Here is a 13,583-nt window from a genome sequence, read left to right on the forward strand (position 1 = left end):
ATTAATATTGGATGAAAGCATCCCATAAATATATATTACTGTATAATACAATAATACTTATTGCTATTTGAACATATTTCATAAATTGAAAGCTTCGGACGAAGTGAATAGACGTCTTGAAATGACCCTGCGTCTTATTGTACTTGAATAATGAGTCGCATTATCAGCCGTTGGTTTGTAAGCGGTGTAAAGTAAATATCGAGTCCCTAGCAACAAGGTTGGATACAAATGACTGCTCTATACACACACCTCATGAGTTTCAATAGGGCTTGTGTTACACAGCATACATATCAGTATTACATCATAGCAATATACACCATATCTACAACAAGACGCCAATAAGTAGTCTTGTTACCGTTGGATTTAATTTCGTATCACAGCTTTTTGCAACAAAATGATTAGTGCGTGAACTATTATTCAGGTAAGTTTTAATGGTGTATATTTACTTCACAAACTTATCTGTAGTATAAAGTTATAAAAATGAGTTTAAAAGTAAATAGTTTCATTTGTGTAAGATTTAGTAGTAGGAGTTAAAATATCCAACTGAATTGGTGTTTTCAGAAAGGCAGTTGCAACTTTATAACTCTTATGACGTTCAATCAAAGTTGATAAAACCTCAAAGCGCTCTTTCAAAATATAGTATGATAAAGTTAACTATGGCTTGCAGTTGTGCAGTACATGTATTTAGCTCATCATTTTATTGTTGCTGTCGTCATGTAAATTTAATAAGAATGTACAAAACTTCATCTTAAATTACATGCTACGTATATATAATATTCATCATGTACATGTATATCATATTTATTCGATGTATGACATTTGTATGGATTATTATAGCATGTATGCAACATCTTTATGGCATCCTGATGATACTCTTATGACAATTTTATGACACCCTTATGACATCCTTGTGACACCCTTATGACACTCTTATGACACCCTTATGACATCCTTATGATGTCCTCATGACACTCTTATGAGATCCTTACAACATCCATATGACATACTTATGGCACCCTTCTAACATCCTTATGACACCTCATGACATCCTTATGACACCTTATGACATCCTTATGACACCTTATGATATCCTTATGACACCTTATGACATCCTTATGACACCTTATGATATCCTTATGACACCTTATGAAATGAAATGCTTCTGGCATGTATATGGCACATATATTGCATGTATATGGCATGTATATGACATACATATGGCATGTATATGACATGTATATGGCAGGTATATAACATGTATATGGCGTGTTTTACTGACCGCTGTTAAATCAGCAGCTCCTTTTTTTATTCAAAACTCTAAACACATCCTTTTGATGTTGCCCTACATGTTGTTATTGCTTAGTTACGTGGCTTTACCAGGTTTTCGGTTTTTTCCACTCTACTAGTAAAAAGCACCATGTTGAGCTTTTTAATTTTTATACATTGTCGATACTTACATGTAACGCATAGATTCCTGTAACCTTTTTGACATTAAACAGCAGGTAAACCTCATCCGCTTTCAAATTGCTGACTTGCAGTGCGTGTTTCAGATAATTCATAACAATGGTGCTGATAAGAAACAACGTACAGAAGGAATCGACATATGGTTGGTATCCTTCGCAAGTGAATGTCTATGACAACCCGAGAGCTCACAAAGGCTATGGTATGTCAGGGTAACATTAGGGCCTTCAGGGTTAGAGTTTGTTAATAATTATGAACATCTGAGAGATGTTACACAGCCGCACACGGCTATTACTGACAGAAGGTCAAGGACATGTTAATGTTTCAGCATTGTCTTTTTGATTATACTGAAAATTGTTTATTCAGCTTAAATCATAAGATCTCAGAATACCTGACAATAAATGCATAGGCAATTAAAAATAAAAATGTATCTTTTACCAATAAAAACTCATAAGGTAATATTATGCATTTATATTGGTCAACTCCTGCGCTATTATTAGCGTCATACCAATAGATAGCAAAGAGTGAATAAAGCTCAGCGGATATTAGTAGACACATGTAGGTCTACCAACAAATTATTCAAATTAAAAAAATATTATGCAAAGTCATTATTGAAGCTTAAAGCGGGTTTATTCTCCACGTAGTTATACGAACATAGCGTAGTGTTTTTTTACCTTGTGTAGATGCTGTCTCAATCTCGTTAGTTGATAGGCCACTTAGGTAACATGCAGTTAGAGAACCGTAAAAAGATAGCACAACTACAGACTTATAAAAGTTTTAAAACATCGATTTGTCCGATGCTGTCTCATTCAGAATTCTTAATGAATAGCTGTGACACTGCACTGAACTTTCTGCATACATGTGTGTATATGCAAATGCGCTACAGCAGATCAGGCGGATTATACCATGGTTTATAATATCATAAGTTCGAGGCTTACAGTCGCTGGTTGCTGGTAGCTAATGTGATCTTTGCGAGCATATTTTAGTAGAATGATTTGCTGTACTATTCCCTAGCAAGCTGCCGGAGTTGTGCTAAAAATGTTATTTGACCCCAAAACCTTTATAACTATAAATGGCAATACTTGAAAATTATGCTTATAGATAATGCTGTAAAGAGTTCTAAAACTTTTCAATTTGTAATAATTATGCTCAACATATTTTTTGAAAAGGCATCCAAGTCTTGTGGAATGCTGTCACACACAACTGAATGACAACCTGCTTTTGCAACAGTTAGTTTTTAAAGTTAGTTTTTAATTGATTTCCTTAAACAAAAAGTAACATATATGCCACTTAGTGAAGAAATCCAACCAGTAGTTGACACAAATGTGTTGTTTGCCCGACTGAGCTTGTGGATTTACTGAAAAGCGCCAAGTAACGTGATAGGTGACAAGCTGTTTGCAAAGACTGAATGGGTGGCACGACCAACCTTTCGAGTGCAAACTGACAGTGTATTGATCTCGGGCAACGTATGTAGGAAATAGCATATTTGCTAAGCTTTAAGGCATCGAGTTAAAATCGTTGGTTGCTAAGAGGTCAGATTTAGATTAGAATGTTTTATTTGTAAACATTGATAACAGTGAGTCAAACAATATCGTTTTAATAAAAAACCTTTCTTGGCCATGAAGTTGCTTTGTTGGTACCTGCACAATTACGTAATGTTAGGTTTGTTTAGTTTGCCTAGTAACTTTATTAAAACTTGTTTAATCAACTTCTTCAAGCGACTTACAGTCTGTAATTAAATTCTGAATGTTTGTAAGTACATAGTGTATTTACCATGTCGCTAACTGCTTATCTTTATTGTTTTCAAATGGCTTAAAAATCATTTTGTGATTAGAATCCGCTGTTCAGTTTCAAAAATATTTAGTAGTCATGAACTACATGTTGGAAACCAATAACATGTTTTTAAATATATGAAGGAATGGCAGATTGTATAGTATGTTTGTGTCAAAATTGATTTTAAATCTTCATCAACATAGAGAATGAAGTAAGAAGTTGATTTCCATGTAGGCTACATATTATGTCACACATTGCATACAGAATGGAAAGCTCATTATCTATAGTAAGATCCATGTTAGATGAGACTGCTACCTGCTGCTGTTATTCCAGGGCTATTGTTCTCATTTTCATCTTCTATATCAATAGAGTATTGATTAACCAACTACCAGTTTTTATCTCTCAAGATACCACTGGTAGTTGGTTCGACACATGCATCCCTTATCCATAACAATTGACACAATAAATATAAAACTTACTAAAAAGTAGTATGTTGATAGAAATAAAAAATAATAAAGTGCTAAACAGAATTTAAAAACTACCAAGTAAGGTGCTTTGTGTCCATTTCTGCCACCAATGTGATGACAGACTCGGCAGTTTCTACTCTTATAGATAAAGAGTGCTTATTCAGACATTGGGAGAGTGGCTTGCACCACAGCAACCCACCTGCTCCCACTCCTGTTCGTGCACCTGGCTTCAGAGGATCCATGAAAAGCCACTCTCAAAACTCCCGGGCGTCTGTTACGAAGTCTCCTGCACGGGTATGGTTGAAGGTTATTAGTGATAGTAGTTTCATGCAACTCAATAAGCTATGCATTGGCTGCCATCGTGCTTTCGTTGTAGCCAATGCCGGTATGACATTTAGTTAGGAGTGGTTACAGGTGACTCTTAGACACGCTGATATACTAAGTTGTTTTAGTTTTATTGTGCAACAGAGATTTTGTATAGTAATAGCAGTTTCAGTAGAGCGCACTAACATCTAATCTTTTTAACTAGAAATATATTTTTTTAAATGTATGTGAATTTATGACTTTTTAAAAGAGATAGTTTGAAAATTTTGAAACTGTTACGGGGTCTATACTCAGAATTTGTCTATAAGATAGTCAAAATGATTACATAGCAAAGTTTTAGCTGGTTTAGGGCGTGATTGTGAAGGGTGTGATTGTGAAGGGCGTGATTGTGAAGGACGTGATTGTGAAGGGTGTGATTGTGAAGGGCGTGATTGTGAAGGGCGTGATTGTGAAGGGTGTGATTGTGAAGAGCGTGATTGTGAAGGGTGTGATTGTGAAGGGCGTGATTGTGAAGGGTGTGATTGTGAAGAGCGTGATTGCGAAGGGTGTGATTGTGAAGGGCGTGATTGTGAAGGACGTGATTGTGAAGGACATGATTGTGAAGGGCGTGATTGTGAAGGGCGGGATTGTGAAGGGCGTGATTGTGAAGGGCGTGATTGTGAAGGGTGTGATTGTGAAGGGCGTGATTGTGAAGGGCGTGATTGCGAAGGGCGTGATTGTGAAGGGCGTGATTGTGAAGTTCATGATTCACACATGGCTTTCTTAATAGCCTGAGCCATTTATTTTTATTGAAGTTTTGTCATTTTTGCTAGATAAAACCAATCATAATTACAGTACATGTATTTCACGCTCCACTAAATAGTTAGTGGAGATTTATACAGATGTTTTGAGTTATCTCCCTGCACTTCCTCAAAGTTTTCCATCATGCTATCGATTATGCAGCATAACTCTCCAGACACCAATATAAATCGAGTCTGGTGTCTGCTTCAATTTATGAAATCCTAAAACGGGCTGGCCTCCCATCCATGGTAGACATTCTGATAGAAAAAGGCTTAAGAGGCTGGGCCATGTGCACAGGATGGGTGATGAGTGGTTACCAAGACAATCATTATATTCACAACTCTATGTAGGAAAAAGGAAACACAGCAGACCCATGTTGAGATGAAAAAATTAGCTTAGTGTAGCATGAAGTTGAGAGAACTTGACACAAACAGATCTCAAGAGAATGTGGAAAGCAGATCTGCATGAAAGTCAGCGACAAAGCTTTAACCATGACAGTCGTTGTCGAAACGACCGACTGTAAGAGGGAGAGAGAGGTGTCTGCTTAGCTCTCTGCAAGCAGAGGCTGCGTGTGCTTTAAAGAGTATTTTAGCACAAACAATCGCTCTGTGATCTTGGCTGTTCATGTCTGAGTTCAACTGCAAGGGAACTTCAATGACTGGAAATATGCCCAGTTGAGAGGAATTTAATGTTGGATGTCATTTTGGTCACCACTAGTGGTCTCTTAGGGAATTGAACCCCAGCATGTTGTATGCAGGTCAGGTATTCTAGACCACAAGGCCAATGCTGCTCTGAATATAATTACTGTTTTCTTAAACCTGCTGCCATTGTTAAGATTGTTAAGATGTTCATGACTATTACCATTTTGGTTCAACAGGCAAAGTCTACGAACATGATGATCACAGGCTCAAGACCGAGCTCTCTGGCCAATAGCGATCCTCCTCCACAGTTTGTCTTTGAGAAGAGTCGACCACCGAGTGTAACCAGTAATCATATTCCAAAACCTCATATAAATAAGGGATACCATGGATGGCAGCCTCAACCAACCATAATAGGGGTGATAGATCCGAATGGACCATTTATTGCTCCTTCACCAAAGTAAGAAACTTTGTTATATTGCAGTTAGTGCATCGCTGGTAGGATTTGAAGATTAGAAGGTCGAACAAGTGTGATTTATACCAAACTCCATTCTTGTGTAGGAACATATATGATTTTAACCAAATTTCCTTTACGGAACTCCATTCTTGTGTAGGAACATATATGATTTTAACCAAACTTCCTTTACGGAACTCCATTCTTGTGTAGGAACATATATGATTTTAACCAAATTTCCTTTACGGAACTCCATTCTTGTGTAGGAACATATATGATTTTAACCAAATTTCCTTTACGGAACTCCATTCTTGTGTAGGAACATATATGATTTTAACCAAACTTCCTTTACGGAACTCCATTCTTGTGTAGGGACATATATGATTTTAACCAAACTTCCTTTACGGTAAAAGATTTTCCCTTAAACATTGACTCATTACATAAATGTATAAAATAACACAGTAAACTTTCATGAGGATTAATTTTATCGGGTGAATTTCAGAAGTAAAAGCGCACATATCATTGAGAGGCGTGGCCTAATCTACTTTATCCAATCTGTGTCAGTCTTAAACTCAAGTAGTTTTACCAGACATTTGATTGGCTACGGAACTGCCCCAATAACCTTACAACCCAGTTAGTTGAGTTGATAAGTTTTCAGATCATATGAAAAGTCTAAATTCACTTTTCAGACTAGTTCATGTCAATAACATACATGTAAGTATGCAAACCAGTTTGGAGTTGTGTTCAACATTCTCTGAAAGTTCTCCTCCTCGTGAAGCCTGTAACAACAAAACTTTTTGTTGCATTCAAAGTAGGAATAAGTTTACGGCAACAAAACTCATTATACCGGCTGGACATTCGCTGTTCAAAAATCATCCCTATTCCAATTGGCAGCGCTGACGTTCTATCATGGCATTCGAAAAAGTTTTATGGTTCACAATTTATCCTTCAAGGATTTTTATCACTTATAATGTAAAAACAGTGCCTACAATGTTACAATGTAGACATGTATGACCCTCTCTTCATGTTATGAACAAATTTACTAACCACAAAAGCGCTCTTATTTTCTTTCAAATTACTTACAATAATTATGTAAAATTCAAGTACATTTTTACTAGCAATACATGGTGTGTTGTAGTATTGAGTCCACATGTACAAGTTATGTTCATGTTTGTCCCCAAAATACTGCAACAGACAACTTGTAGACAAAAATCATACACATATATGCTTCAATATTAAAAACCGGCACACAAGTTTTGTACCCTGACAGTCCATTGTGTCGTGATAGATCGTCAGGAGTAATAACTAATTGCATAATTGTTCTCCCATAAGGCAAGTTGGTTGTTTGGCACAGATGGTAGAGTGCGGGTGTGCAAAGACAACAGTTGAGAGTTTAAATCGTGTTGAAAGCAATCATTTTTTCAGCTCCTAAACATATCTATGAACGGACAAGGCCCATATTATAAGACTTTTAATAGTAGTACTTTACTAGTATTACAACTCGAGTACTCTACATTCAACCTAGCTCCCTTTCATCCTCCTTCACTTCTTGTTAAGCACTCATTGTGTACGAACACGTTCCTCCGTGTGAATAAACACGATAGAGAGCTTGTCTCAATGTTCATAGAGACCGGCTCAGTAGGTATTTATAATACAAGAAACAACATTCTCTGTTTACACACCGCTAGTTGGCATTCTGTCGCGTTAAAGGAAAATGGCGTTAAGACAGATTAACTTGTGTAACAACAGTTGACAGCTTGTGTCCTCCCTGGTCACTAACCATAATTTTGTTTGCAGAATAGATGTCTCTAGGGAAGCAGATAATTTACATATAGAAACACCAAAAGTTGATCCTCTAGTTAAGGAGGTTACGGCAACGCTGAACAAAAATCTGGTGACGCGGCCAATGACTCCGGCTCAGCAGATATCTAGTAGCTTTAGAGCTCAAAGTGCGTCATTAAAAAGGCCACAGATAACCCCTTCTCGTTCTGTGAGGTCAGCAGGAAGTAGGGCTAAAGGCACTCAGGCTACAGCAACTTTTGCCGTAAACGCAGCAGACGTGAAGAAAGCTATTGGCTCATCTTATAAAAAAGGTTGGTGAGATTAGTAAATGACTAGTGCCCTGACATTCTAGTGTGCCGTGAGAGATCGTCAGTAAGAATAACAATGCATACAATTATTCTGAAATGCTTGAAGGCGATTGATTAGCGCAGTTGTTGAAGTATTGGGCTGTTTAGCCAAATGTCATGAGTTTGTATCTTGTATGATGTGATATTTTTTTATCGACCTCTAGCCATGGCTTCAGTCATACGAATGGACACAACTAGTACTAAAGATTTACCGTTGTACACCTGGAAGCTAAATGCAAGCGATCATACTTCTTGTTGTGAAACTACCTTCAGACAGTGTCTGGCATATCAGTACTTACATCGAGGTTAGCTGACTACCACCCAGGCAGGCCAGTTTGCTGCCATGTCAAAACCAGAGCTTTTTAATAACAAGGGAGCTTTCAAACTATAAATATCTAGGTGACCACCATTATGTGTATAGTACCTTGTGCGCAAATGTTCACATTTTCGCTGATAAAAGTTGGGTTGCCATTTAGCCTGATATAGATTATAGCCACAAACAAAGTGTGTTGATACATCTATCCCACTGTTTTAATAAGATAACAGTTGAAGTGAGGCGGAAAACTGGTTGTCATTCCAAAACCAGCTCATATATAAATACGTGTATCATGATATTGATACATCTTGTATTGATACATAAATGCAGTAACTCTGAGCCTCTGCGGTACTGTTGCTGCGATACAGAAACCTGACTTCACGAGCTCAAATTTGAGTTCGTTAAAAATAGAAGATAATTTCCATTCATGGGAATATACATGTAATTGAACCTGTCAAATGTTCCCTGATTTCTATAATTTTTGGAACAATACAAAAAAAAGGCAGACTGATGAAATATCATTAACTTGATTAAAATGTTTTTTACAGTCCAAAAATACAGTTTTTCAGAATTACACTATAGATTATATTATATTAGAATTACACTATAGATTATATTATATTAGAATTACACTATAGATTTTATTCAAATAGTTGTCAGAGAGGTTTGACCACAATAAGAATGGCCGGTTTCGGTCAGGATAAGTGTTACCAGAGAATACTCAAAGTAATATTCCTGCTAGCAATTTAATGTAAGTTTTTAATCAAACTGTTAAAGGACTTAAAACTGATTTGCAGTGCATCAGCTTAATAACTTACTGTGGTACGGGAGTTGATGTGATATGAAATTTGACTTAATTTTCACCTACGAACCTGCAAGTTAAAATAAAATAAGACTTCATAGACAGAGATTAGCCTTCCGATGTATGCAAGATTACATGCATTAACATGAACATACTGTAAATGATATCTCTCATCATGAACTAACAATGTGATGTGAACTTGAAATTGTTGTTTTAACTTTTTTATCATTTTATTTAATGTTTATATTAACTCAAGTTTATTATCGTTCATCTGTGTCAAAAGTTATGCTACAGAACTGGCAAAAGTTTTTTCTGATAAAGTGAAAGAAGTGTGGTTTAAAAAAAGAACGCAAATAATTTTTGTTTTGATTTGAATTTATTACTTTTCGGTTTACACTAAATTACAATAATTTGAAAGTCTTGTTAAAATTTTTAACGAAAATGGGCCTTTCAGTTTATCTCAAAGTATTTTTATTTATTAGTGGAATTCGGCCAATCATTACAAAGTTATGGTTTCACTTTATCGCCAACGCAAATAGTTTGTTTACTATAAATGTAAGTCATGAAACCATGGTATGAAGCAATTATCATATCTTTTTGCAATAGAAAAGATAGCTCCTGTCTTACTGTCACAAACCGGCGTTTAACACTTTCAAGTTCCTAGATTTCTGTCCTCCTATACAGGCTCAACAAACCTTCAACCGCATATGTTGACTTATATCACTTCTATTGCTTGCCGAGTGTTATTCAAGCAAAGTCAAAACTGTAGTTGACCAAGTGGCAGTTGTTTTTATTTATACAATAGACAAAAAGAGAACATCTTGAGTCAACAACTACGGTATTATGTAACTATTAGGTTCCTATTAATGATTAAAGAAAAGCGCACAGATTGCGTAATGCAGCATTCCACTTACTAATAATTCTGGTCCATCAAGACAAGACACTGCACTACAAATTGTCATCATGCAGATGCTTGACACTTGCAAATATAGTTGACTAGCTGAATGTCTGGCGTTGCACAGGTATTAAAAACCATTTATAAACAGTGGCAGGTAATGTAGTTGCCTGCCACTTGCCATTAGCCTGGCACATCGCCAATGACTAATTTGAGTACACTGGTATCCAAATTGCCAAACTTACTAATAAGAGCCGTGAGAGCAAACTTTAGTGATGTTTCGTAATTGCAGAGTGCTATGCATATTTTAACCGACGGCGATTTATATCCCTTAATGAAATCATTGCATCTCGCCTAGCTTAATCGGTAAGATTATCACCTGGGGTTGGAGAGGTTCTGAGATAAAATCCAGCACAAAGCGGATATTTTTTTCCTAAGTTTTAATAGCTATAGCTGGACACACCGAATGACGAACTTTGAAATTTATATATACTTGATTTTAGATACAATGTTTTTTCTTGCTTAAAGATGGACATCGATCTAAAACTCCATCCAAATCCTGCTGGATGGCAGAGTCGGAGGGAGATGCAGAAGAAATGGAACGATGTGCATCACCGGTGAACTTGCGAACACCTTCACCCATAGAGTATGACGAGACTACGTATGAGAGCCAGGTGGACAAGTACGGATGGCTGGCAGAGGTGCATGGTGATCCATTTAATCTCAAGTAAGCTCGTCTCTTTACTCTTCTTGTTTATAAAAGTGATCCGTCTGAATTCGCTGCAGTATTCAATGTACGATAAATTCGAAAAACTGGTTGGCTTCAATTGATGTTATCAATATAAAAAAAAACCGCAGTGACCCTGACAATTGAATATTTTATTTATATTACAAAATTTTATTTATTAAGGAAAAAGATATCATAAATGACAACAAGAAGTGATACAATATGTACAATGATGCATTAAATATTTAGTTACTTTCATAGTTTTATGGTACTGATTTCTCTGAGGGCTTTTGATAGCTGTTATTGAAATTCAAAAGAAGTTGACAGTAAGTTATGAGAGAGCAGTGTACAAAAAGTAAGTTAATTAAAAGGTATTTACTTTTTTTTCTCATTTTCTTGAAACTTCACAAGTAAAAATATCTATATTTATCACTTCTTAATAACACTGCTAATATTTTATAAAGAGATATGACACTAAATGACCATTTAAAATGATTAAAATTAAATAATGACTTACTAACGGTCTAGCTGATAAGGTAATGCAAAAGTTTTTCAAACTCTTAAATATGGAAGCTTGCAGAAGTTTGATCTTTTTGATGTTAAAATGTTGCTATCGTTTAGTAGAGCAGCTGTGGTTTCCTGGCCTATAAACACAACTCAATTCTGAGAAAGGTCGGTGGTGCTGACAAGATGAGCATCAGACCTTAAATTAACGTAAACTTTTAATTAAACGCCATCTCTATTTGAACACCACCGTAGAGGAATAGTTGAAAAATAGAGCACCATGGCGTGCAATTAGAGGTTTTACAGTACTCTTTCTGTCTAATCAACTCATGCGGATTCGTCTGCACTCTATATTGCAGCTCTTAGAATTATGAATATGAACTTTACTTAGGACCAGTGTACAAAGCCAATAAGGTCATACAAATTATGATAAAAAGATAAAGATGATTGCTGTCAATGAAGGAAAGAATAAAAATTTAATAGTGATTTGCTCATCAGAGCAGTGTGGCAGCGCATATTAAATGTCTCACTCAATCTTTTAGGAGGACTGGCAAGCAGAGATACGACAACTTAAACGATGTTGTGGAGTGTGTTTGACTTTCAGAGCATATGTGTTATTTTGGCTGTCTAGTATTATGCTAGTTAAACTGTTCAACTGGAGAAATTGTTACAAATGTTGCTAGCTGTTCAGGGTATGAAAGGTGAATTCTAAAAAGTCTATAAAAAGGCTTATACCTTTATGAAAAATCTGACAATCTGTATTTTACAACAAACAATTTGAGAGTGGCAGTTTGGCAACTATAGCTGAATGATAGTTGCCAACCTATCGCTCAGCCATCACTGAGTGATAGTATAGAGAGATAATTGGCAACCAGCTAGGCTGTTGAGACAAGTTTCAGTGAATGATTGAATGCTAAGAATTGTCTTCTATTTTCAGGGAGGAGTTGCAAATAAAAGTCAAGGACTAATTGTAGAAAGCAATAAGTTTTACTAATACAAATTATAATAAAAGTATAAATATTTTTGGGGTATTTATTGTTGACCCTATCATGTAGCAACAGCTTTTGATGAAATGAAAATGTCACCTAACAATTTGAACCTTTGTCAGAAATGTCAGAAAATTTTCTACTTTTTCAAAATCTCATAAGTCTATTTAATATGATCTGTGAGCTACAATTCAGTAAAATACACAAGTTGAATAAAAGAGTTTTTTTCTGGAGGAAGGAAAACCTGTATAGTGCACTTCATGGACTTTCTGGCACAGGTAAAACCAAAGAAAGTCAATGACAACATAAGGGTTAATGAAATCCTAAAGCTATAATGTAGGCCTTTCAATGCCTGTGGGCAGTCCTTTGTAGATCGAGTATAATTTCTACTTGGCTTACTGCAAGCAGAGACTGTGAGTGTTTTTAAAAGCCAGTGTTACACAAACAATGGCTCTGCGATCTTGGCTGGACATGTCTGAGCCTGGTGGCTATGGAACCTTGACAACTGGAAACACGCCCAGTTGCAAAAAACAATTTTAGGTTTTGTATCACTCCTGTGACCACCGATGGTGCTCTCGACCTTTAGCCTACGACTGCTCCTCATAGCCTGAGGTTTCAAAAAAGCCAGTGAGATTGTTGACTTCAATGTCACTGTGAACACTCTTAGCTTACCTTTAAGTGTAAAAACAGTGACAGAAATGACTCACAGTTGCAATTGTTCTCTTAACGCTCTCTCCACCACCAGTGTTTTTTATCTTGTTCCAGAAAGCTGAGTGAAAGGCTGCCATATACGGTAAAATGTGAAGAACCTGTGGTCGCGGAGTCACCATATAAAACTAGAGTCATCGTCGGTGACACTTACTTCCTCAACACTATTCCAAGGAAGCCTATGACATTTGATGTGCATCCCGAGTGGCAATCTGAAGGATTTGTTGCCAAACGCAAAGAACTGCAGAAACAAGGACGCAAATTTCACACTCGCAACTATGGCTTTGTATATTGAACCTTTGTAGTTTATACCATAATTGTTGTCTACAATTTCTATACCTGTTAGAGCTAACTTATAGTGATCAAACAGTTCTGCTATTTGAGTTTGCGCAAGCACATGTTGACACCTGCCAATGAGCTAGCTAAGCTGGCTAAACTGGCATTGGTCATCAGGTCACCAAAATCACATCTTGTCGTATGACGGACCTGACTGGCACTAGGTGAGGAAATTTTAGGCAACAAGTTTTGTTTAGGATATAAAGCGCCACAGGCAACTGAAACACAAATTTGATAAATCTAAGTTTGAACAGTACTGAAATTTTACCATGAAATAAAACGC

General features: G+C 36.4%; 1 pseudogene; it reads left to right on the forward strand.

Moving 5' to 3' along the window:
• The first annotated feature begins 1,545 nt into the window (after positions 1-1,545).
• Positions 1,546-13,358, forward strand: LOC137387800 (uncharacterized; annotated as a pseudogene).
• Positions 13,359-13,583: the final 225 nt, after the last annotated feature.

Source organism: Watersipora subatra, chromosome 2, assembly GCF_963576615.1.
Source record: "Watersipora subatra chromosome 2, tzWatSuba1.1, whole genome shotgun sequence".
NCBI lineage: Eukaryota > Metazoa > Bryozoa > Gymnolaemata > Cheilostomatida > Watersiporidae > Watersipora > Watersipora subatra.